Below are 26,699 nucleotides of genomic sequence, written 5' to 3'. Positions count from 1 at the left end.
GCCAGTTTGGTTGCTACAGGAGAGCAGTGAGCAATAACTTAGAGGATCCAAAAGTTTGATGTTTGTTTTGTAGGAATGAATCTTTTTTTAGGGAAAAAAAAACTGCATTGTTGCAACAACAGTGATTGATTTTCTTCTCTTCTCTTTTCTTAAAAGACCCAGAGAGTCAACTGTTTTACATCAGTTTTTTACTTTTACCCTGCTCTGCTCCAGGAGGAGTTTAAAGCAGCTTATATAAATATATAAAACAAAATTAAAAATGGATGAAAAGCAAAATTGGTCAAAGGGAAAATAAGATGAAGGCCATGGCGGAGACTAGGAAGCAGACGTCATGCTGTGGCGTTTTGTTTGCTTGTCATCTTGAAGTGGGTAAAAAATTTGGCTTGGACAAATTGTTTTTAGTCCTTGCAGAAAATAGTCATGAAGCTGGTGTCGTTCCGCTGTCCAGGGTATCTGCCATCTTTTCATCTGGCCACAGGACTGTCTGTTCGGGGGGTGGCATTGTCCTGCAGGGTTAATTAGTAACAGGAATCGAGATCCTGCCTCGGAGGCCTCGGCTGGCTGCCCGATGCAGCTGGTGGTCTGTGCACTGATACCCACAGGCACACCGCCCAGGGCCTCACCACCAAGCTCCTTCTCCAGCCCCAGAGTTCTGGCTTTGTGGTGTGTATTGAAGTTAGAATGAACAGTGAAGACATTCTGTTATTCTTCTTAACAGCAAGGACACCAACAATTGTAAGTATTTTTGTAAGCAGAGTGGTAGTGTTTAGTTTTAATATCTAAAAAATCGAAATAACCTTTTAAGAAGGAATTGTGCTTCAAAATTCCTTTTCTTCGTTAGTTAAGGTTCCTCTGGTTTTTAAGCGACTTGAGCCACCAGAGATCCATCTGAAGGTAGGTCTTGCCAGTTCAGATCATTGTCTTTGGTTTTCAGACAAAATGTTGGTGGTATTTTAGACGAAGTACCTACAACGCAATTCTTTCTTCTGATGTCTCATTTTCTACAATTACTGGGAGTGAGAAGAAATCCACAGGTGTCTACACGGTTTGTAAACTTGTAAATCGACATCTGCCATTCTAGCATGCTGTTTAATATACGTGTGTATATATATGTATATATTTACCTTTTGAATGTTCAGTATTGGAGCTTTATCAACGCTTACGTGTTCTTTTTTAACCCCAAATCTAGAGTTAGAGAAATGTTTGCGCACTCAATTCTGTACTGTTATAGCGCATTCAGTAGACTGCCATTGCATTTTTAATTTCTCCATAAAATGAGCCGAAAGACACCATGATCCGTGTTGCTGCATCTGAAGTAGCTGCTGGCCAGGCCTGTTGCAACAGCTGACGGGCTCCTCTGAGTTTCAGGAGCTATTTCTGGTAGATTACTGGGATCCAGGCTCTGAGTTCAGGCCATAAAAGGCCCGTCCCGTGTAGCGTTGCCTCACTGCTCTGACGGCGTCCTCCGAGGCTGTGTGTCCTCAGGTTTCACGTGGATTTACCCCGTAATGGATGGCCACACCAAGGCCAGATTGTGGACGTTCAGCATCAAGGACACCAGGGGACTGACGACTTTGAAAAGAAGACTCTTTTTCATATTTTGGCGATCTTTTTTCAGAGAAACTTTGGGCATGTAGCCCTCACCTATTTTCTGATCTGGCATCCGGGCGCCTTTTGGAAAGCCCCATTCTAAATTTTCCCTCTTCTGAATCGTCACTTCTGATAGAGCTGGCTGCCTTGTTTGCGTGTGATGTTGGATTTCCTACAGTGTTCCTTGGGCTAACTTTTGATATTTTATCTTTTGTTTAGAATTTGAAAATAGTGTTCCTTGAAAGGAGACTCAGAGAAAATACTTGAGGACATCCAAAGCCAGATTAGAGGATATAACGTGTTTTGTTTATTTTTTAATTAGGAAAATAAGGAGTTACAGTGTGATTTTTTTCCCCCTCTTTAACTTAGAGGAACAAGGATTATACAGAAATTTGAAGTAAGTGAAAAAATCTTCCTGTAAATCTAAATGCAGTTGTTTTTTTTAAGTGCCATCTGTCTGAGCATGCTTCCTAAGGGTTTGTTGACTGCGTGAAAGCACTGGAATGTTCCTGCCAATATGTGCTGGTTACTGCAATTACTCCTCTAGGTGCCCTTCGGCGTGTTTTGGGTTTGGGAATGATTAGATTTTTTTTAAAAAAACAAAAGAACTTACTTTATGGTTCAGTGACATTGACACTAACAATTTGATGCATATAATTTAGTAAGTACATTCTGTCTAAATGTTAGCACTTGAAGCCTTGGAATTAAAAACATGAATTATAAGCGTATTCCTGATACAGAGTCCTTCCCTGATTCTGTCACAGGTGTGGGCTGGAGTTCAGAAGGGCAAGTTGTATTTCACTCCTATTGTTACTACATCTGGAAATATAAATCACCAGGGAGCCTTCTGTATAAGTTTTATGTTGAGGTTCTTTACCTTGGTGCGCTGATTCTTCAAGCTTGATTTATAGGTCCTCTGATCTTCCAGAATTTATTTTTTAAAAATCTTGCTTTAGGAGTTTTTAAAGCAAGAGATTTTAAACATGAGATTTAAAAACTCTCTTGGTTTTAGATTTTGAACTTTATTTCATTTTTAAATTCTCCAAGGAAAAATGCCGTATCAGCCTTTTTAAACCCCAGAGATAGCTATGGTCTCTTTGTAATTTAGCTTGGTGATTTTCTTCTGCTAAAAAAATAGCAATGAGCTATACGGTTTACTTGGCATAGTGCTCCTTTAAAAAAGAAAAAAAGATTGATACTTTATACATATCAGATGGACCAGTAGGAACAGTAATTATTTTTATCAGGTAGAGAAACAGAATATTTATAGAGACGAGCTTCATCGGTGAATATGCTGTGGTCCTCAACCAGAGGCAGTCCACAACCCCAGGGGGTGTTTGGGAAGCCTTGAGGTGTTTCTGGTTTTCATCATAACTCCAGCTGGCATTGAGGGGAATGTGGTGGAGAATTGTAAACGCCCTGTCCTGTGGGACAGTCCCGTACAACAAAGCATTGCCCTGGCCCAAATGCCTGGGCGTCCCCTCCTGAGAACAACTGCAAGGTTCAAATGCTTTTCCCCGTCCTGGAGAGAAGCAGCTAGAAGCCAGGTGTGTTTGGTTGCTTCTCACCCAACCCCATTGGGTGTCCTGCCAGGAGTGGCTCATCCTTGTCACTCCTCTGAGGAGGAGAGAAGGTGACAGATGGGCGCGTTTCCTCCTGTCAGGAGTGGAACAACGCTTTTTAGCCCTCAGGGAAATGCTAATTCCGATGCCCTGAGTGTAATTCTCCAAGTAACATTCCGTTAAGGCACCGGCTTCCATTCCTTTCATTCAGCAGCCCCAGGGGTCTCTGCTCGTATTCCTGAGACATACTGTTTCTCGCAGCCATGCTTCTGGAAGATGTTGAATTTCAATTCAGAAAGAACATCTTCAGCAACACCTGAAGTCATTTAAAATTCTACAAGTGAGGAACTGTACCCGAAGAAAAGGGCCGTTGGCTTTTGGGAGGATGTAGGATGTCCTGCAAGCTGCAGTTCAGGGTTTGCAGGCTATGCAGCAAGCTGCAGTTCAGGGTTTGCAGGCTATGCAGAGAGCCATGGCGAGTGGACCCCCAGAGGTGCCTTTGTATTGTTGACATTCAGAGAAGTCAGCTCCTCACTGAGGGCTGCCTGGGCCTTTAGGAGAGTCGCTGCAACTCTATGTTAAAGCACTGACCTGGGGGGCCTCCCTGTGACCAGGAGGATTCCCCTTTCTGGAGCTTTCCTGCAGTGCTGGGCTTTCACTGTTTAGTAATGGAGCCAGAAGCCATGTCCTCACCCTTGACTCCTCTCCCCATAGGTCACCAAGGATGCTAAGTCTATCTCTGAAATGATGCTCCTGCCCACCATCTTCTCCTGAGCGTCTCTGTCCCTTTCCTGGATGATTGCATTGCCCTTAATTGGTCCTTTTGCCCCTAAATTCTTTACTCTTCAATTCATCTTCAGAATGACCTTCCTAAGGATCTGATCACGTCCCTCCTCAAAAGCCGAAGCCTCTGTGGTTTCCCACTGATTAGAGGCCAGAGCCCAGCTCCTTAGCCTGCCCCTCAGGGTCTTGGATGTCACTGATTTTGCTGGTACGTCTCCTGGAAGTGTTCCACCTTCCTTTACCTCCCAGAGAGGTGATATCAACTGAGATTATCCCAGAAGCTTCCTCTGGCCTCTGCCCCTGGGCTCAGGGCCTTGACTCCAGCCTGTACTGCAGAGCCTCACACCGTGTCCTGGTGGTCCCTGCCTCTGTAGGGGGGAGCCCAAAGGGGCATTCGGGTCCCAGCCCCCTTGCCACCTCAGGGTCTAGCCCAGTGCCCACTGCCCAGTGGGTGCTCCACAAATGTGAGTTGATTGAATTGAATGCATAGGAATGACTTGTGGATTCTTCATATCAAAATTTAACTGTGTTCCATAAAATACTTTTGCCATTGTTATACATTATTCACTACAGAAGTGGGTGTTCTGTGTTGTAAGTTCTTGGGTTTTTTTCTTCCATATCTAATAAGGCAAGCAGAAAGATTCATCTTACTATTACAAGCCTGGTGGGGTTTGTGTATACATGCTTTTGCCAACACAGGAAATTAAGGTGCATTCGATGAAGTCAGCCACTTCATTACTGGAGCCTTGCCTAAAAGGAAGAAAGTCATTGAGTGGTGTGATCTGACTTATGTATTTTTCCCGGGCGTTCGACTTCATCCCTTAGGTGAAGTGTCTCGGAGTGGTGTGCATGGCTGACCTCAAAGCGGGCAGAGCAGCACCTTGACGTGCATTCAAAGAGGTCTCTGTCTCGCTTTCTTGCGGACACTCGCTCCTGCAGGAGGTTTTGAAAGAGGGATGTATTTCGCCTCATAACTTGCTTATTCTCTTGTGAAAGTTGATACTTTAATCCTAGACAAGTTCATAACCTGTTTCTAACTGGCTTTTGTGTCAATATAGTCAAAGAAAGAGCTTTAATCTTTGCTTTGGGATGGTTGATTTATCCACGTCACAGCACTGGATTCGTTTCAGCACATGGGAATTAAGTGCTTCACCTCTATATTGCACACCTGTGTGCAGGTGTCCAGGTTGGAAGCTGTGGGATGAAGACTGAAGCGTGTTCCCTGTCCTTGGTGAACTCGTGCCCTGGAGGAGTTCGGATGTGGACATGATGAAGCTGTTATCCAAGTAGGCTGAAGGAAGGGATGAACAATAGGAACGGGCCATCCATCATTACTGTGTGCCAGGCTCAATGCCAAGCTCTTTACCTACACTATCTCGTTAAATTTTTACAGTGGCCCCTGAGAAATAGATCTATCATTATCCCCATTCTACAGAGGAAGAAACTGAGGCTTAGAGAGGCTTTTCCAAGGGCACATCCCATGGGGTCAGGGTAGAGCTGGATTTGAACCCGGATCTGTCTGACTTCAGTGCCCATGTTCATAACCACTGCTTAAACCAGGGCTTCCCAAACTTTAATAGGCGTCACCTGCGATCTTGTTGCTGTGCAGATTCTGATTCAGTAGGTCAGGGGTAAGGTCAGAGATTCAGCAGAGAAGACCCCACCTAATACTGATGCCTCTGGTCTGAGGACCGGCTTTGAGTAGCACTGTTTTAAATGACTTCCTTGGGGAACCACCGAGACGGAAGCAAGCAGGTCTGATGGGGGTTGAAGACACCTTCCTGGGGTGCAGGTGGTCTTCCAAGGCTATCTACTGCTCTGTGCTTTTCATTCCGTCCATTCCCACTCTTTGCTTACACTGTTGTCCCCATTTTCTCTTATTTCCAATTTCTGCCTTTCTCCTGGTTCCTCATCCCCATGTTGAAAACATGCTCAAATTTCCTCCATCCTAAATAAAGCTCCTCTTGACCTCAAGCCATCACCTATTTCTTTCACCACGCATTCACTCCTCAACATCCACAACTCCGTAGGAGCTTGGTATCCCCCCTAGACCTTCCTGGTCTCCCGATGGTGTTGACCTCCTTGAGCTTTACGTCTGAGCACCTCTTTATGAGCATCCCATCTCAGGTCTAGCAAAGTCTACACAGACTGCTGTGTTCTTGAGCTCTCCTGTCACCTTTATTTTCTACATCGTTTTCTGTATTTCACTAGGGCCGCTCACCCTTCTTAGGGTCCATGTTAAGGTAAAAATTCTTGTGCTGCTCTTTATGCAGTGAAATCTATGACCTGTCCATTTGAGATGGGATATATTCACTTGGGTTTATAGCTTATTTTCTCTTTTTAATTAGAAGTTGTTCACTTCTAATTAGCTATGTAGGGTCTGTATCCTATATAACCAGTACTGATAGAATTATGCATAAAGAAAGAACAATTTGTTTCTGAGTGGAAACCCAAAGGGCTTTTATAAATAATGCACCTACAATTTGTGAACTGTGTTTTGGTTAATCAGAGGCCTCTTGTTTCTTTCTGGATTTCCAATTATATTCTGAGTATGGAAAGTTGGCAAATAACTTAGGCTCTGATACATATGGTCATTGAACAGAGAAATCATATTGGTATTTTTAGATTTTTAAGATTTCAAATACTTTAAATATTTTAATCCCTGGTCTTTTCATACATTCTGAAAATTCCATACCTAACTTTACCCCATCTAACCAAAAATTTAAAGTATACACATGTACTTGCACACATGTTACACACTGAACAAGAACAAAGCCGCTCCAGCCAAGACCCAAATAGGAAAGCAGCTGATTTTCAGTAGCTTAAAATATATATTGAATTAAGAAGTTGGTTATGAAAGGTAAAATAACCTTTGAAAGTTTTAATACTGCTTTTGATACAGATTTTTTAAGAAAAAGATTTTTTTAATTTAAGCTTAATTTAAATTAAGATTAATTTATTTTTTACCATGTGCTAGAATGGTCGTAAAATACAGCTGCGTTCGTTTATTTTGTGATTAGTTCATTTCTTTAACAGCTACTATGATGAAACCCAAGGACAAATGACATCGTTTGTTTGCAAGTATTTCTTCGGATACCTAACACAGCTAATGACTCTGGAGGTTTAAGCCGGGGTGAAAATAAAAGCGTGGGCCTGCTGTTAAGTGGTGGGTGGCTCTGCACATTATGCTCATCGTCTTCATTTCCACCAGATGTTTATTTTAGCCACACACACATAATCATTTGGCTTTATTATTTCATACATTTTTTACTAAAAATGTTGACTATTTTCTAATTCCGTGATGGGATAAATGTTGTGATGCCACAGAAGAGGATGAGTAAGCTTCACGGGATGCTTTATACCCCAACCAGGATCCTCCCATTCGAGATGGAATTTATTTCTTTGGATTTCTATCAGTTCTTCTCTCTGGAGGCTTCGAGGAGCTTGCAGGCAGCTAACGCTTCTTAAATATTTCAAAGGGGTGTCGTAGTAAGAAGGTGGAGTGGGGAACAGATGGGAGGAACGTAACGTGAAAGCCATGATAGCCAACAAGCTTTGTGCTCTGCCCCCCTCAACCCACCTCCCAAAGCTCCCGAGAAGCGCTTTCCCTCCTCTCAGCAGAGGAAGAAAATTTCTTGCGGACATGGCAGAGCAAGTGGGAGCAGCCCTGGTCTTAATTAATAACCAGCTGTGTGAACTTGGGTAAGTTCTTAACCTCTCTGAGCCTCATTCATTAAAATGAGTGTCGCACTGGAGGATTTCTAAGATCCCTTCTACTTATTTGGATTCTGTAATCCAAAGATTTCAGAGCTTGAAAATATTCCAGTCTTGCCTGGAAAGAAGACCCTATATTTGGAAGGTGGTGGTTCAAGGTGGGAGAGCAGGAAAGAGTTAGAAATGTCCTGAGCAAGAATACACATCTATTTGTAAATGTCTTCTCACTGTCGTAGCTTGCTTCTGTTGAAATGTGCAGCCTATTTCTTCCCTCTCCGTTGGCTTGATAACCGTTTTTTGTCTTCAATCCATTTTTTATTGGAAGTTTCTGCCATCTCTTCAGATTAAGCTCTCGTCGTTTCTTTTGTATTCATTTAAATACTTAAATGGTCTTTTCTGTAACCTGATTTGTTCTTCTTTGGGGCTTTGCTTTTTCTCCTGCTGTGAATCCCATGAACTCGAGGAGGAAAGCCTGGGACAGAATTTTCCTGTTCACGACAGGAGTGGGCTGTGCTCTGCTTATTTCCCCTTTAAGTTTTTTAGCTCTTAACTGCCAGGCATTCATTCTTTATCAACTATTATTTTCTGAGCACTCCTGTGTGCCAGGGCCTGGTGTAGGTGTTGGGGAAGGAACAGTAATAAACGACGTCCCTGCCCTCAGGGAGAGGAAGTGCCTCCCCTCATTCAACCTTCTCTCTCTCTTTAAAGTGCTTAAATGACAGAATTTAAAATACCTGCCGTGATTCCTAACCCAAAGAAGGTACTTGTGAGGTTCTTATCCGCCTGATTCCATTTTCTGTGTTCTGAAATTCTCTTCCCCTATAATTTATACTGATAAAGTTCATAAGCTTTTTAAAAAAAACCTGTTCACTGTAGGCAAGTATAGGTCAGATACCTCTCTCTCTCTCTCTTTTTTTAACCCATCTTCTCTCCACTGTTGTAAAGTCCTGTCTATAAAATGTTGATTCACTGCTGAGGCCAAGGTTGACATTGATGTCATTCAATAAGGATGTTCCAGAAATAAATCACTGAAACAACTTGACTTCTTTCTTACTTTCAGACTTTGTCTGTCTTGAAACTTTAGTTAAAACTTAGCAAAAATTAAAGGTAGTTTTACCAGGAGACTTTGAAGTGAGTTTCGAGAGTTGGGTCACATCAGATGAACTGTTATGTTTCACTAGGAGCGTGAGAGAAGCTGACCTACGACAAAACCTTTGGAGTCTGCCATCTATCTCTCTGTGTGTTTTTCTTTTTAAGACCGTTCATCTGGTCACTTCTCCCACTGGATGAAGCTGATTTTACACCAACTTGTACATTAGCTGTCTTCCTGTCTACGTTGTCTGTTAGTGCTATTTTTACATTTAATTTTGCACAAGTTGTAAAGAGCCTTCTTGCTTCAGAGGGCTATAAACATTTCAACCTTTGTCCTTCACAAGATAATTATTTCATTAAAAGTAAATTACAATTTATTCAGTAGCTCCAGATAAAAGTGGTGCTCGGATGGTAAATGGATGCTCTAAGATTTGAGGAGAACAAGTTACCTCAGCATTTTAATGGAGAGAGTTTTCTGAACTAATTTTTATGCAGAGCATCTCTGGCTAATGTGAGAGCTGATGATTTCTATAATTAATGGAGTCAAATTAAAAAAAAAATAAAAAAGGCTGACAGAGAACTTCTGGCAGGTAGAGGCCAAAGTTGTTACTGCAGGGAAGTTGTGCTTAAGATGACCATGTAAAAGACGATTTGGTTCAGCAGATATTTTTAAGCAGGTCCATGAAAACAGGCTTTAGAAAGTTAGAATATCTCCCAAAAACCTTATGAAAAATGTTTCTTTTCTGAAAGTTCATTTAACGGAGGAGAAGATCCATTATTTTCAGCATTTTTCCTAAAGAGATTGTGACTCCCCAAAAGTTAAGAACAAACGCGCGAGAGACAAAAGTCATATTCTGATTGTCTGTGTCGAAGTGAGGATCTTGGAAGTGCCTGGAGGTGTGTAGGGGACCGCATCAGGAGGGTCCGGTGGAACTTCTCAGCCCTGCAGTGGCCCATCTACCCCCTGAAACAAGGTCAGGACAGCCCATGGGTCTGAGTCATTGCCATCTGGTAGAACTTTCTACATTGATGGCAATGTTCTCTGGTTGGTGCCATTCTGTAGGGGACCCACTTGCCACAGGAGGCTGTTGAGCGCTTGAAAAATGTTGCTAGTGCAACTGAGGAACTGAACTTTTAACTTGACTTCGTTCTAATTAGTTCAGGCTGCAGTGGCCTTTTGTGTTGGACAGTGCGAGTACCGAGGAAGTGGATTTACGCTTTGTGTGTCTGCTGCTGTGAGTTGACCTGTTGACATATCCACATGGTTTGTGATGCTTGGATGGCAGAAGAAAAGTAGAAAATATTGTGCCTTTTAAACGAAATTGAAGCTTATTCTATCAGAGGAAGCTTTTCTATGGGTTCCCCATCCCTCCCACCAATCCACAAATCCAAACCCCAGTGCAAGCATGCACACACACACACAGTGTGGCCCTGACCGTATTAAATGTTTATTTCCACATTTTGAATTATGTATCCAAAAATACATGCTTTACAGTCTCACCCTCGCTGCTAACATTAGAGCTGAATCCTTCAAGCTGACATCGCAGGCAGCACTTGCTTAGTGATCCATGCTGCTGGGAAGTGCTGTGAAGTCAGTGACATGGTGGCTAGGGCGTGGGTTGTAATCTGATATGTTGCCACCATGTCCTTTGACTGCTTTATTGTTTCTTCCTCAGTTTGAGTTTTGGCTTAAGGTTGTGGAGTTTGTGAGAAATTAGTTTATATGATTTTTTTGTTTGTTTTTGCTTTCAACTTGTTTACACTTAAGGATGCAAACTCAAGATGTCCTTTGGGAACCAGGGCTCCGACATGTGTGGTGAGGAGACTTTCCTGGCGTGACGGCTTGTGTGAGATCATGTACTTACTGAGTGAGCCATGCGAAACACTGGTCATTTATTCGTTCATTCCAGTTGTTTTTGAGCACTTACTGTGACTGCTGAGGGTACCGTGTATTTCCCCCCAGTGCCTCCGGGCTTGTCAACCTCTGACAGTCCAGAACGTGGAGGCAGGCAGTGTGATGGGAGGAGACTGCCCTGGGAGGCTGCACAAGCCACAACCTGGCATCTAAAGAAATGAGGTGTTGACCCACAGAGGTTCTTTGTGCTCTCAAGCCTCAGATTTGTGTGTGTATGTGTGTTTTCCTCAGAACCTTTATTATTAAAATGAACCCATAACAGAAGTGGGTGGGAACTCTTGGGCAGTGTAGGAAATGTAGGGATGAGAAGGAGCCTGGCCAGTCTAGCTGGAAGTCCAAGTTTGTGGCCCTACCCCTGCTCGTGAGCCCACAGCCCAGGGGGCTGGAGTGACGTCCTTTGGAAGCCTGGTGAATTGCTCTTGAGACAGTGACGCTTCCCGATGCACCTGGGCTCCCACAGCAATGGCAGCCCCTGTTCCGGGATGCCATGGCCTTCCCCACTGCGCCATTGGATCCATATTCTCCTCAGTCTGGAATGCCTCTCCCTGCCAACCCACTCAGCCTTCCAGCCTCAGGGAATTTGCTGCCTTCACTGGGAATCTCCTCTCAGGATTAAGCCGGCCCCCTTTCCCCTTGCACAGCAATCGGCTAGTCTGAGCAGCTAGTCCTTATGTAGGGAGTGACACAAACTGGTCAGATAATTCTTGACTGCGTTTCTTTTCATCTAAAATCAAAATAGACTAGAGTGACTTTACACTCTACAAGTGCAACGAAACTTACCTGTTTCTTAAAGGAATGTAGTAATCCGTAATTAAATATGTGGAATGTAGGCAGGGATGTGCCTCCCTTCCCCGGCTTAACCCTGGCCTCAAGTGTGGATGAATAAATGCGTTTAATTGGATTGAGTGACTGTATATCAAAAACAATTCAGCTCAGCTGTTGAGCTGAATGGATGTTTTTAAAATAACCAACACAGTTGACTGTCCGAGTTGGAGCTTGACCTTTTTTGGTTTTGTCGGAGGGGTGGGTGAATTTTTAGGGGCGATATAAGGAGAGGCAGCCCGCTCCTCTCCCTCCTCTTTCCTGCTCCCCTCTTCTCTTTCTTTCTTTTCTCCCCCCCCCCCCGCTTCCCTTCCTTCCTTCTTTCTTTTCTTTCCTCTTCTTTCTTTCTCTTCCTCTTCCCTTTTCTCTTCCTCTCCTCTTTCCTTTTCATCTTTTTACTTCCTATTTTACTTCTATTTTCTCTTCTCTTGCTGCCTCTTTCACCATCAGCTGATAAGTCAAGACATAAGCAACATAACCATGGATATCTGTAAGTTTGCTGATTTTAACATGTACAACGTGTGCAGTTTTTAAGATGTGTATAACATAGATTCATATAGATATAAAAATCCCCCTTTACACAGAACTGATAGCTTTTGTAGTGCTGTTAATACTATAAATGATCTTTTAAATTATTGTATTCTGAAACATGGGATCTAAGGTGTAGGCATCATTAGATTTTGTGGAAAGACACTCATTTCTTGCTAGAGTGAACTGGTAATCTTTCCTTGTTGTCTAGGTTTATATATGTGTTATACATGTATGTGTGAATATGTACGAATAACAACCAAAAGATATCTACTTACATTTTTTAGAATGTAATTTGCCGCTAGTAATGAGGGGTAAGTGAGTACATGACATTCTGGTTTAATTTTAGTAGAGCAAAAATGAAAAGCCTCAGCTTCTGCTTTGGTGTTTGTTAACTCAAATTTAAAATTAGAAATGTGGTAACTATCTGGCAGTTCTGACTTTCTAAGGGAAACCATATCATATTGTATGTGTGTGTGTGCTGACCTAAAAATAGACGTTGCCATGAAGAGATGAGTGTTCTCATCTCCACTCGCGGCCGATTCCTGTGAATTGGTGGGCTTTGTAAGCCATGGCTGGGAGTTCACGACTCTTCCAAGAAGCATTAAATACCAGCTTTGGCTGCATTCAGTTCATCTTTAGTCAAAGCTCTTTTGTTTTAAAAGCTAACTGCTGAAGAGTCAACACTCTTGACCCTGATCATAAACATTTGTCACACATCTGGTTAGTTTTAGTTTTCACTGACCAAAATCATTTTGACGGAAGAGTCCTTAAAGTTTGACAGCCCAACAAGTTACACAGAATTCCTCGTTTTTCTCTCAAAGGCATCTACTGTGACCCACAATCCATTTGAAAACATTTCTTCTCTGGTATTGAAACGCTCCATAAATATATATTCTTAAGCAAATGAAGTATATGAAAGAAACATGAACGACCGAAGAAAATTTTTTCACGTATGGTGTCTTCCATCAGTCCTCTGAGGAATTCAGAGGATCATGAATTTTAGAGTTTCAACTTTAGATTCGAGAGCTCAGGCCTCGACCCTTGTTCATCCTCTGATTATCTTTCCAATGGGGGATTTGATCGTTGCCATTCTGGGCTACTTAGGCGATGGCAGTGCCCCCGGGACCTGGAGTTGCCACTTTTAGCATAAATCCCATCCCCACATGCACACATGCTTATGGAGCCCTCGAGCGCTCGGTGGCCACACCAGCAGCCACGTTAAGGTGTCTGCTGAAAGGCCTCATCTATAACCTGGAGGGGAAGGGGCAGCAGAGGGTTTGGGACCCCGACTGTTGACTGTGGAAAGACCCAGAGGTTCTCTGAGGTCTGCCTGCCTGTTGCATCTGGGTAGTCGCACATGAGTAGAACGGAGGCATGTGGGTTTTGTCAGTGGTGAGAGGGTCCTGGCTGCGCCAGGCATTGTGGGTCTGTACGAGAAGCAGAGCTGGGGAAGGTTTGAGTCCCACTCTGCTTTGACTTTTGCTTGGGCAGCCACTAATCCGGAAAATTCCTGCCTGAGGCCCTGGAGGCCGAGCCTCTTCTCTTCAGCAGGGTCTTCTTTTGTCAGGGAGCTGTAGTCAGAGAAGAGAGTGTTTTCCTTTCCATGGCCCTACGGATATAAAATAAAACTTGAATTTGACAAACTGTACCATAAATTCCTCCTCCCTGAGAATTATGTTTTGAGGTCTTGATTCTTAATCCGAACTGTGTGCAGCTGTTGGGTTATTAGCTTACTATAGAGCTTTCTGTAAAGTCAGATTTATTAAACATTCTCCCATCCTGAAGAAGACTGGGTGAACCAGCCTCCCATGAAAACAGTTCTCGCCTGTCTTGCATGTATGAGCCGCTGGGAAGCAGCGCTAACATCTCCACAATGCTGCCTACAGCAGCGCATGCGCAGTCATTTATCACAGCATTGGCGCTCACCACAGTTTTAGATGGCCCACGACATTGACTGTGTTTTAGGACTTGAAAACCTGTTAACACCTTGGCCAGACTGTGGAATATTCAAGCAGGTATCAGTCTTCTAAATCAGATATTTCCATTTGCTATCAAATTTAGCCTGTGTAGACCAGTTTTTTCCTCCTGTTCTGTGGAGATCCACACGGAAACTGATTTGAAAAAGTCTAATCCCTGCTGAAATATGGAGTCCACCAGCAACAAATACACTGTGTCCTGTGGAGGGCACACAGAAACTGCATGTCATGGTCATCTAGGAGGCTGTCTCCAAGGGATCTCCAAAAAGAGTTGGTTTATTTTCACATACTCTATGGAGATGCTTGACTTATGGGGACAGAATTTCTTAATGTGAATTTGCTTATTATTTAGTTGATTTAAATAACCTGACAGCAGCATGGAGAACATCAGGTATATGTACATGTGCACGTGCATGCGCGCCCACGCACACACACACCCCTGTGGAAGACCTTGGCACAGGAGAGAATATTCTAGAGCCAACGAATGCCCTGGCCTCTGTGTGGACCTAGGCGCAGGGAGAAGAATAGCATTGCTTGGGTGTGTTCTGGCTGCACTCTATACTCTGTCATTTTAGGATTGGGCAAAAGAATTGACATATATTATTTGAAATTTAAAATAAGACCTGTTTCTCTTAAGAGAAATACATGACCTGCCGTGCACTTTACGTAAAAAATATCCATGCAGTACCGTAAATCATAATGTCAAATTAACAAGTTTTCTATGTGAGATTTTATTTATCTGAGCTCTGTCTTGTATATCAATTTATCATAGATTTTATTTGATTTTGGAACAACTTGCACATATATGTCATAATTACCTGAACTCCAAAGTTATAGAACAGGCTTACACGTTTTTGTCTTAAAGCTAGAAATATAATTTTCTCAAATTGTAAAGGTTTAATAAGCCACCTACCTGTATTTTGAAAGGATCTTGAGTTGATAAAGATTTAAACAAAAACTACGTTTGGTCTTCTTTAGAAGCATATTATTTAGGTGGGGTATTATGTCATGTTATTGCCAGTTGTGTGGGGAAGCATCAACTTCAGTTTAAACTTGCTGAAACGAATGTAAGGAAATCACTGTGGAGGTTTGTTTGAAGTATGGTGAACTGTTAGTCAGGCACTGCATGATGACGTTTTGGTCAACAATGGACCACATATATGACAGGGGTCCCATAAGATTAGTACCATGCAGCCTAGGTGTGTACTACACTATTCCATCTAGCTTGTGTAATTTTAGTCTATGATGTTCACACAATGATGAAGTTGCCTAACGATGCTTTTTTCAGAACACATCCCTGTCTTTAAGTGACGTGTGGCTGTATTCTGAAAACTGGGTATTTCCAAGTGGCAGATATTTTTAAGCATTTCTAAACAGGATTTGAAAAATGTTTTTGTCCTTACATTTGATATTGGTATGTCTGATATTTAGGACTTTTGACCGTTATTGCCCTAATAATTTGAAAATAGCAGATGCTTAATAAATAGTTGTGCAATGAGGAAATTAATGAATGGGACACACGCGCACACTCTCCCAGGAATGAGCTGAAAGTACAAAGAGAGCTGAGAGCCTGTTTGATGTCCTCATCTGACAAGCTCCCCAGTGAAAATTTGCTTTGTACCACTTCTGATTCATTCAAGACTTCCCCAGAAGTAATTGTGTGTTTTTGTTTTAAAGAGTTCCATTTTTATACTGCAGGTGACAAGTGAGGAATAACCAGTTTTAGCTTTTAACGAAATGAGTAAACACAGAAGGTACTGCCAATAAAATGGAAATAAAACCTGTCGTTTAATCCAGTGCTGTGTAGAATTTGCTTTGCGTATTGATGGTGAAGAAATGCTAAATAATACACTATTGAATTTTTTAAAATAACTGAGAGAATTAGGATAGTTTTAAAAGGTTTGAAAACAAGGTCGTGAATGTCTAGAAAATTGTTTCATTAAATCTAAAGCAAATGAGATAAGATCATTGTGATATAGTGGTTTTTAATAATAGCAATTTAAACATTGGTATGTTCCTTACGTAGATGCTGTCTTTTACCTTAAAAGGTTTGCTAATGTGATTCACTTACTTGGAAGTTCAGACCTGATGTCTGGACTGCAGGCTGTCTGTGACCCCCAGAGCCAGACTGCTTGGGTCGAATTCCAACACTTTTAGTTACTAGCTGCACTGGCACAGGCAGGGCACTCAACCTGTCTTGATTTCCTCATCTGTAAAATGGGAATGATAACACTACATGGAACATAGGGTTGTTCTGAGGATCAAATGGGCTAACACACATAAAACACTTCAAGCCGCACTTGCCACACGGCTGTGTTTATTGAGAGATTATTAATCCTCCTAAGTGCAATGACAGCTTGTAGCTTTCAATTTTAGCCTTCAGCTGTAAGGACTTTCTTTTTTCCTTTAAGATTTGATTTTTTTCCTTTTTCTCCCCAAAGCCGCCCAGTACATAGTTGTATATTCTTCGTTGTGGGTCCTTCTAGTTGTGGCATGTGGGACGCTGTGAGACATGTGAGAGCAGTGTCATGTCGGCGCCCAGGATTCGAACCAATGAAACACTGGGCCGCCTGCAGCGGAGCGCGCAAACTTAACCACTCGGCCACGGGGCCAGCCCCTGTAAGGACTTTTTTTAGGTAAAACTTTATTGCGATGTTTTTTGGAACTTCAGTGTTAACAGTAGATGATCTGAGCCTGTGATTTCTTTGAAATCTAGGGAAATGATTTCTTATCCTTTAATTTTAAAAAAATTGTTTAAAAATGTATTATCTTAGTAACAATAGTAGAAAATGACTACTCTTGATGCCTGAGTGATCATTCCAGAGTTCCTGAGGAGGTGGCACTCAGTACGTCAGGTTTTACCAGCATTCTGAAGGTCCTTCACGCCAAGAAAGCTTGGTCATAACTCTTATACATTCCACAAGGGGAAAGGAAAACTTTCCTACTTATGTGGAGTTGGGTGGGTTTTTGGAACTCAGATATAAGATGATTATCTCGATTTTAGAGTCCTTAGCTGGCTTCATTAAAAAACAAAATACGTAAAAGAAGACGGTGTTCTTGGGGCTGGCCCCGTGGCCGAGTGGTTGAGTTCGCGCGCTCCACTGCAGGCGGCCCAGTGTTTCGTTAGTTCGAATCCTGGGCGCGGACATGGCACTGCTCGTCAGACCACGCTGAGGCAGCGTCCCACGTGCCACAACTAGAAGAACCCACAACGAGAAGTATACAACTACGTACTGGGGGGCTTTGGGGAGAAAAAGGAAAAAATAAAATCTTAAAAAAAAAAAAAAAGAAGACGGTGTTCTTTTGGTTCAAATGTTAAATTGTAGTAAATATCTGCATATTTATTCACCTAGAGGAAATTCTGGATTAATTGAAATGAAACATTTCAACTAGAATCATATCATCATGGGTTTGAAACAGATCATAGTTCATTAAAGTGATTTTTTTCTAAAATCGAAGCTTGATAAAGCTCTTAAAAATATATAGTTTGCTGGGCCCCACCCCAGACCTGTTTATTCATAATTAGAGGGTGGGGACTGTAATCTTCCCAAGCGATTCTGATGCACAGCATGGTGGGTGTCGCTGGCCTTGGCCTGCTGTCCTCCCCCGGCAGCATCTTGGTCGGATGCCACCTAGCCATCCAGCATGTGAATGGACCCGTCTGCTGTGGGGCTTTGTGAATCTTGTTCTAATCAGCTGCTCTGTCACAGTCACATGTGACTTGGGAAAACACACTTACTAAAGGCCTAAGGGTATTTTGAAAATCAAATTTTCCTTTTCCTAAGTCTTTGTGGGTTTTTTAAATTATGTAACATCTCTTAGAAAAATCGTATTTAAAATCCGAGAGAACTCATAATATCCTCTTCTTATTTTTACTGGACCAAAAGCTCCAGAGCTGTGTGATTGAAATACAAATTATTTGTTGAACTGCAGTGCACATGGGCAGAGCACATAGGGGAAGACAGGGCTGGCCCCAACCGAGTTCTCAGGAGCAGGGAAATCGTATCAGTTTGCACATGACTCGACTATAATTCATCCCAGCTCGTGGAGATCACTTCCAATTCCATCACTGGTTTCTCGTGTGTTAATAAAGAATGCTCAGTCAGTCTATTACCTGATGTCATTACCAACACATGAGAAACCAGAAGAGGAGTAAAAGGATAGCAGAGGTTCTAAAAGGTTTTCCCTGAGAATAAGTGGAACAGGAGGATTAAATTTCTGTTGCCCATTAAGAACCTGTAGTCAGTCGTTACTGTCCGTGCATCTCCAGATCCCTGGAACCTTTGCTCAGATGACCTCACCACCCTGCTGGCACGCACATGCCACCCCCGGTCCAAGCAGATTCTCTTCTTACTCATAATGGGAAGAAGGGCTGAGAATTGATATTTTCTGAGATAGCCGAGGGGGTGAGTCTTGCCAACACCTGAGCCATCCCCTAGGGCAGATAGAATATTTCTAGAGAAAAATGAGCCAACATTTTGCTGACAGATTTCACACCATTCCGTACCCCCGCCCCTCCCACCAGGCTGTTGAGTATCTCCCGGAGGTTAATGTCCATGGAATGGTACATTCTCTCCCTTGTTGCTGGCATGACCCCTTTTTCTGTCAACATCCATATGTAAGCTTGAACCTCTAGGCTGTCCCAAGTTTGGTGGTCCCAGGGAACCAGCTAACTCCAGTTACCTTGAAGGATTCACTGAGTTCTAACTGGTTGAGACGAGAAGTTCTCCAAGTAGTTGCTTTGCTTCCAAGATATTCCTTTTCCTTGCCTGCAAGAAAATACAGAGCCATGGCCCTGCCCACCTTGTAGCCACATCTAACAGTAGTCAGCCCTAGCTTTGGGGTACCCCTTGAATTCAGTGACTTCTTTACCTTTGGCATTGGTTTGCTTCCCATTGCTCTCCAGCATATCCCAGGATGTTAGAAAATGTCAAGTAATTTTTATCTTAAACAAGGGGTGGCATTTGAACCATCATATGCCATAGGGACACGCCTGCCAGAGCTAAAAAGAGACTCTTATCGCATCCTGTCCTGGCTTGGGAGCAAGTGGGGATGAGTAACCACTTGACACTTACTGTCGGTTCTGCCCCGCCGCCGTCCTATCTGAGATGAGCGGGAGCTATGCCAGCACCAGTGTCCAACCCTTACTTAAAACAGTGAAAGCCTTTAAAAAGAGGGGATTTTGAGTGCTTTTAGACCTTTAAAAGATGTGGAGGAACAGTGTCCTGAAGATAGTGAGCAAGCTTGCTTCTCCCCTGACCAAGTAAACCAAGAATCACAGTGAGATTGAGGTGGGGCACGAGGAGACGGTCGAGCGGCAGAGATGGTCTCGGGTGCGAACCCTTGACTGAGGAAGTGGAAGGCAACACTCCTCTCAGGCACTTAGTGTTAGATGAGCGTTACTTATTATTATTATCCAAAAACGCAAAAAGAAAGGCTGATGCTACATATTGAAAGAGCAGAATGAAGGAGAGAGATCTGGTGTGCATGGCAAATACTACACAGCCGATCACCCCGTGCACAAAGGCAACTGGAAGTGTTTATGAGCAAGCAGCGCCTTGGGTACTGCAGAGCATCCTCAGGCAGCGCAGAAGCCCACAGGTGTGTGTACGCACTAGTAATCACCATTTGACGTGCCGATGCTCGTGGCCGTGTGAAGGATGGAGTGGAGGAGGAGGCACTGAGGGGGTAGTTAGGAGGGAACGGTGATTGTGCAAGTCTAACTATGATGATGGCAGCAGGAGGAGAAAGGAAGGGACCTGAGATGGGTGAGGGAAGCATTGCCCAGGTTGAGGGATGATTGGATATGGAAATCTGCAAGAATAGAAGACACACAAGTGGGACCCGTCACTCAGATCCACAGGGAACCACAGGACATACACAAGAAAAGTGATGAGCTTGCTCCATCCTCATGAGTCCGTCCAGGTGGGGGTTGGGTAGGGTCAGCAAGAAAGCGTGCAGAGCACTCTGTCCTCAGGGAGAGAAGGGATTTGCGGCCTCAGCGCCTTGTCGTCCCTCTCACAGGGGAGAAGCTAATCCTGCCCAGGCTGGAATTCTGGTGGGTGGCGGTGAGTGAGAACACCGGACAGTGAGATGCTGGGGTAATAGTGGCAGGTGGGAGCGGGGCAGGTAGAGAGTCTGATGTTCAAAATGACGGTCAGATCCAGACCTGTGCAGCAACTGCTGAGGGCCTTTTGCAACGTTCCTCAGAAATCTGGATGACTTATCAGGGAGATGCCTGCCTTGCAGTCCAGTTAATCACAGAGCCGATTATTTGTAGCATGTTAGAGAAAGTTTAACTTCCTTGAAGGCTTGACAGAAGACAAGGAATCTCATAGCTTCCACAGTGCTTTTCATGTCTCCTGCTGACTGCAGACTCCCAGCTCCGTGAGCCTGGGAGTAAGGATGGGAGTAAGGACGGGAAGGCTCTGGCCTGGTTTGACCTGCTCGCAACTCTGCTTCAGGGGTGTGGCCTGGTTGTCACAGCACAGGTGAGCCTGGACCTCTGAGCATCTTCTGAGGCAGAGAGCAAGAGCTTGTCACTGTTAAAGGCTGGACCTCCAAACAACAACCCATTCAAAGACTTTAGGGGAAGAAAAGACAACATTAATATGTAAACTTCCAGAAATCCTAAAAAAAAAAAAAGCTGTAGAAAAATTGGCAAAAGCTTTTAAAACCCACAACTCAGAAAAAAGGAAAAAGGACATTTAAGTGTGTCTAAAATACGTGAAAAGATGCTCAAACTCATTCATCGTAAGAGAAATAAAAATGTGCTATGACTGGGAAGCCTCAGAGTAGCAAAGATCTAGAAGTCGATCATACACTCAGTGAGACTGTGGCGGAATAAGAGCTGCTGCCGATGGGGATGGAAAATGGTATCATGTCTGCGAGGGACGATTTGGCCATTTCTGTCAGAATTCCTTCAGATATCCTTACATGCAAGGATATACACTGTAGTTTTTTGTGAGATAGCAAAAGATTAGAAACCTTGATGCCATCAGTAGGGGACAGGTTAAGTAGGTTATGGAATACCACGCAGTGGCATGCTGTCTGCGTGCCTATATGGAAAGATCTCCAAAGGACATCGCTAAGTGTACTTTGCACACTACTGTTTGTGTATAAAGGGGGAAATAAGCATTTATGTGTATTCGTGTAAAGAAACTCTGTAAGGACAAACAAGAAACTAATAATTGGCAGCTAGGACATGGAGGAGAAGACTGGAACATTTCACTGTGAGCCTTGTACTTTTGAGCTTTATTTGAAGCACATGAATTAAGAAATTACATACAGAAACTGGATCTTAAAAGACTATACTGTGGGCTCCATACAGAGTCAGGTTCTGGCTTTATGTATTACATCTCTTAGCAGTATAATTTTATATGAATCGAGTAAATCTCCAAAAATAACAGTTAGGTCATTTGAAAACATATGCCTCAGGTGCCCATTAAATGCGCTTTTCAATGTATGTTTTGTTCCAAATGTGGTCTGACCGGCCCTGGATGGGTCCTTGATTAAGTAAGATATTGTGACTGCTGTGAGCGGGAAGGCTCCTGTCGCTCATGCCTCCGGGATTTCATCACCTCCTCCTGATCCAGCCAGCTGCTCGATTAACTCTGAATACCAAGTATGTTTCAAAACTACAGGTGAAGAAAGGAGGTGAACTGTCTGCCCGTAAATTATATCATGATTCTTGGGCGTTTTTTTAGCCTGGAGTCAGAGCTGTTTTACTGCATTTGAGACTTGAAGCATTTGCTTGCTGAAGGCTGTTTCATTTTTGTTTTAAAAGCTGCCCCTTAGTACACCATGCCCAGGGGAACTCCTTTGAAAGACAAAGATTGCTGGTTTTCGTCTTTCGGGAGACAAAATTACTGACTTCTCTCCTTCTTCTCCCCACATATTTTCTTCTTTATAAGGAAGAAAGGGTTAGAAGTATTATTTGCATTTTCATTCTGGGTATCGGGTAAGAGGATGAGAGAGAAGGGCAGGTTTGTGAGGTTCCTTGCTTCAGAGTCAGTCCATCACCTGGGACTAAATGCCGTTCCCATCAGGAGCTGGGTCTGGGTCCTGCTCAGAGCCGCTCTCATCTAATTCCAAAGAAAGACTCATCCTAGAGGGGTAGCAAGGTTCCTCGAGCATCCAGGAGTCAGCCCTTAAGGAGCCCTTCCTTATCTTAATGGGAATGAGAAGATTTTAAATACATTTTTTGTCTCTCTCCCCTCTTTCTTTTTAAAATTAGATTTAGTCAGCTTTCAGACTCGACCATTTGCATCTTTAACATTAAATTGCACAGCCAGGAAAACTGCAGTTTACAAAATCACACGGTTTACAGGTTTTTACTTAGAAGGCCTGACTCCATAAGCATTTATATTGTATTCATGAATGGAAACATTTGTATTTTCTTTCTTCCGAAAATCATTCTGGTAGAGAACACTGACAGCCTCAGCCCTTCTATGGGAGAGAGTGGGCCCTCTGGGCTTGTGGAGCCAGGAGCCTTCCTGCCCGGGAGCAGGGAGGAGAAGTCGAGGCAGGCTGGCAGTGATGTGAGAAGACGTAGCACATCAGGGGGTGCTTCATGAGACATCCCGTGGTGTTCTCCTTTGTAAGTTATTGAAAATAACCAAAACTGTGTTGGTATGGACAGTATTTCTTTTGTGGCTGTTTAAGATTGCTAATAGCTCTGTAAACTGTTAAAGGCAAAAAAGACTAAAAGGCACCCTAATAATCGAGGCCCCATGATTTGAAAGAACACTGCCAAATCTATCTCATAGATACCAAACACTGTCACCATCTGGGCCAAAGGGAATTTATAGTGATCCCAACAGGCAGTGAACTGCGAAAGAGAGAAACAATTAGAAGACTAAGACTAACTGGGTAATGACCCCAGCGAGCATTAAATGTACAGGTGATGAATTAGAAGGGAATCTGTGTACACGTGTGCCAGGAAGGAGTGTGGGAAGAGAAGAAATGGGCAGGGAGGGAAAGGAAAGAGGGAAGTGCCACGGGGGCTGTGGAGGACGCCACCAGGGAATGGTGTCTACAGCGGCCTGCACTGAGCTGAGCGCCTTGTCACACACTAGAGTTTCCTCGGCCCTTGGAACAACCTTTGAACCTTCATCATCAGAGGGATAACTGGCCTAAGAGTCCCATAGCTGGAAAAATCCAGAGCTGGGCTTGGAACTCCTGTCTGTCTCAAGAGCGCTGACCCTTCGGCTCCGGGCAGCTCTTCGCATTAAATATCATCTGTGGCTTGTCCTTGGCGGCCTGCTCCTACAACAGAGCTGAAAGCCACGCATGCTGTCCTGAAATGGGCCCAAGGCAAGAACTTCATTATTTAGTTGCAAATTGTACCTCAAGCTTAACCCCTTCCCAAAATTGGGACCAGACATGGCTGGGTGCTAGGGTGAAAGAAAGAGCATAGCTCAGCCTGCCTAAACACATTTTCTCATTTAGAGAAATACCTTAGAATGCACCTTTCCCTAATAATGGTCTAGAGGCCTCCTTTTCACAGAGAAAGAATAACACATTTTGATCTTTGTGTGTGTGTGTGAGGAGGATTGGCCCTGAGCTAACATCTGTTGGGATTCTTCCTGTTTTTGCTTGAGGAAGATTGGCCCAGAGCTAACATCTGTGCCAGTCTGCCTCTATTTTATATGTGGGATGCCTCCACAGCATGGCTTGACAAGCAGTGCTAGGTCCGTGCCCGGGATCCGAACCTACAACCCTGGGCCAATGAAGCAGATCACATGAACTTAACCACTACGCCACTGGGCCAGCCCCCACATTTTGATCTTTACAATCATTTTTAGCTCCAGCTCTGGGCTTTGGTGAATCTGATGTGTGCATTGGTTTTAGATTAATACACGACATGTGGCATTTTGGAAAACAAAATGAACCAATAAAACTCTAGGGGGGATTTTTTTTATGCCTTTGCTCTGGCAACTTATTTATGCTGGTATTGTTAGCTATTTTCCTTGGATGACAAACTTGCATAATTGTAGTAACATGTTTCTGAGATACAGAGGGTGAAAACCACGACAAAATATAAACCTTTCAAGTTAGCACATGAGTAATGTATATTAATGACAGCGAGAAATGGAGCCAGGAAAAAGGATTTTAAACAAAGAACACCACAGACATTAGGGGAGTGCCTGTGTCCTGTGGTTGTATTGTATCTGATTTCCAGAAGTGAGTTGCTTACCATCTGAGTGTTAGAAATAAACTGGAATTTAATCATAGTATGTAGTGATGTAATTTGGGTCAGTCAGTCCTTCTAACTCCAATCTCCTACAAAAGGGGTCCCATCGCCTGGAACCCTGGGAGGGGGCTATGCAGATGCAACAGTGGGATTTTAGTTAGGGTCTTTCCTTTCATGTCCTCCTTTCCCTGGTTCACTGGGAACTGGTTTGGTTGTATTTTTATCATAATTCTACTCCATAATGTTTGAGTGGGGTTCTTTTTTCCCCAGGTTCTGGGACTGATAGAATTTGGATCGCATATTCTCTAATAATATTTGTTTAAATGCACCACCATGTAACCATCTCCACTTTGCTGCTGACGCCACCTTAGCCAGCCTGTGTGGTGTTCTTCCATCAAGTGAGGAGGTTCAGGGCGCCACGGTTCTCATCCAGGCTGCACCCTGAATCACTTGGGGAGCTTGAACAAGGTCTTCAAGCCTGGCTGCCACCTGGAGATTCTGGTGCCATCCATCTGGGGTGTGGCTGGGGCCTGGGGAGGTTGTAAGGCTCCTCCGGAGATTCTAACAGTCGGCTCAGTGGAAGACTACTAAACCAGAGGATTCCCAAAGTCCTCGCAAACCTAAAGGTCCCAGATGAGTTTGACTGCCCCTTTCTGATTTCTAGTGTGTGTGATATTACAACTAATGGTCAATAATTAGTTAAACTTTTCAGTGGTGCTTGTAAGAATCTCATCTAGCCTGAAGTATTAAATAGTAGAGCGTCTCTTTTGCCCTGTGTAGCGTATTGTATCACTTCATTCACGGGCTACATGTGAGTGATATCCTCTCCTACCTCCACTTCTTCCATGCAGAATAGCAAATACTCAGAATAGCAAACCACACAGGAGAGTGTTCTAGTTAACAATGCACTGGTCCCCCCTTACCCACGGGGGATATGTTCCAAGACCCCCCGTGGATGCCTGAAACCACAGATGGTACTGACCGCTGTATAAACTGTTTTTACCTATACATACGTATCTATGATAAAGTTTAATGTATAAATTAGGCACATTAAAAGATGAACCATAATAGCTAATCATTAAGTCAGCTTTAAGGCCATTATTAAGTAAAACATGGGTTACTTGAACACGAGCACTGCGATGCCTCTGACAGTCGATCTCATAACCCAGATGGCTACTCAGTGATTAACAGGCCGGTAGGTATACAGCGTGGAGACGCTGGAAAAAGGGGTGGTTCACGTCCCCGGCAGGGCAGAGCGGGACTGTGCTCAGAACGACATGCACTTTGAAACATATGACTTGTTTATTTCTGGAATTTTCCATTGAATATTTTCGGACCACGGTTGATGTAGGTAACTAAAACCGCGGAAAGCGAGACTGCAGATAAGGGGGGACTAGTGTACCCTACTTAATATATACTTGATGAACATCTTTCACATTTACTATAATTTAAATTACATTCGCCCTGTGGGCCACGGTTCTTGTATCTCATGAGAAACCCAAATGTTGGCTGTGTGACCTTCTGGGAATTGATTTCATTACCTTTGCTTCCTGCTGGAGGACTACAAAACATTTTAAAATGAAGAAAGACTGAGCAAAAAATGGAGAAAAAAATAAAAATATTCTTGTGATTCAGAACTTTCTAAATTTTCCAGGCAAGAGGCAAAAACAGCTGTTTTCCTGTGAGTTTGCCTGAAGGTCAGAGTCAGGCTTAGGAGCTGATGTTATCCTCGGTGTCAGGCTTCAGACCCACTCCATCACTCAGAGACCCACCTTCTGCCTGCGTCTCAACCCTGACTTGCCCGAACCAGTTACTGCAGAGAGGAAATATTCCTGCTATAGAACACTTTTTTTCTTTGCCAAATCAGCATGATCAAATATTTCTAAAGCTAAACAAAACGACAGATTGGCTTGCAAGGATTATCCACGCCCTCCATCAATGAAAAAAAAACAAAACCCAAGCTGCTGCTGGGAGGGAGTGGGGAGAGGCTGTTTTGTGCTCAGAAAGATGCCCGAGGCAGCTGTAGATACCATTGTTTTCCTTCAGCTTTGGCTGGGCTGGGGTGTGCATTAGCTCATGTTCCAAATCTGTCACCAGAAGAATGTAGTGAGAATCTTGTTTCAATCCTTCTCTCTCGCTTCGCCCTCTCCTTAGCCAGAGCCCAGTGTCTGCACAGCCACTGTCGCCAAGACTTGAAAACAGCAGTTTTGACTAAAACCTGTCAGACTTTTCACATGAGTCATGAGAAGAAATGGAGACGCCTATCCCGCTAGCCCCAGACACACATTTCCAAGCCTTTTCCCGCACTCACCCCAAAGGAGTTGCTGCTGCGTTTTAGAACATATGCGGTAATCCTTTCTGTACCATCAACATGTCTCCACTGGAGCTGGAGACAGAAAGAGAGAGGGGGACAGACAGGATGAACTGGGGGCAGCTCTTGAATTGGCCCCTTGATTGCGTCCTTGAATCTGCAGTTCAGATTGGTCATCTCTGCCTTTTAAAAGCTCAAGCAGGTGCTT

At 43.5% G+C, this 26,699-nt stretch overlaps 1 protein-coding gene across 50 annotated transcripts in view; it reads left to right on the top strand.

The window, feature by feature from the left end:
- Window positions 1-26,699, top strand: part of SVIL (supervillin) — a 224,187-nt gene that overhangs the window by 77,243 nt on the left and 120,245 nt on the right. For 7 of the 50 annotated variants that reach the window (XM_070601810.1, XM_070601798.1, XM_070601805.1 and 4 more), the window contains exon 1: window positions 1,299-1,987. The exons of 21 other annotated variants lie outside the window; for them this stretch is intronic. The gene's annotated coding sequence lies outside the window, so the exon portion shown is untranslated. Of the gene's footprint in view, window positions 1-380; window positions 736-1,298; window positions 1,988-26,699 lie in introns of those variants that run through there. 22 more of the 50 variants (XM_070601812.1, XM_070601799.1, XM_070601807.1 and 19 more) reach the window with 9 other exon arrangements.

Source organism: Equus przewalskii, chromosome 30 (assembly GCF_037783145.1).
Source record: "Equus przewalskii isolate Varuska chromosome 30, EquPr2, whole genome shotgun sequence".
In the NCBI taxonomy this organism is placed as follows: domain Eukaryota; kingdom Metazoa; phylum Chordata; class Mammalia; order Perissodactyla; family Equidae; genus Equus; species Equus przewalskii.
Note: the sequence above shows the minus strand (reverse complement) of the source record. Positions and strands in the feature narration are given on the sequence as shown.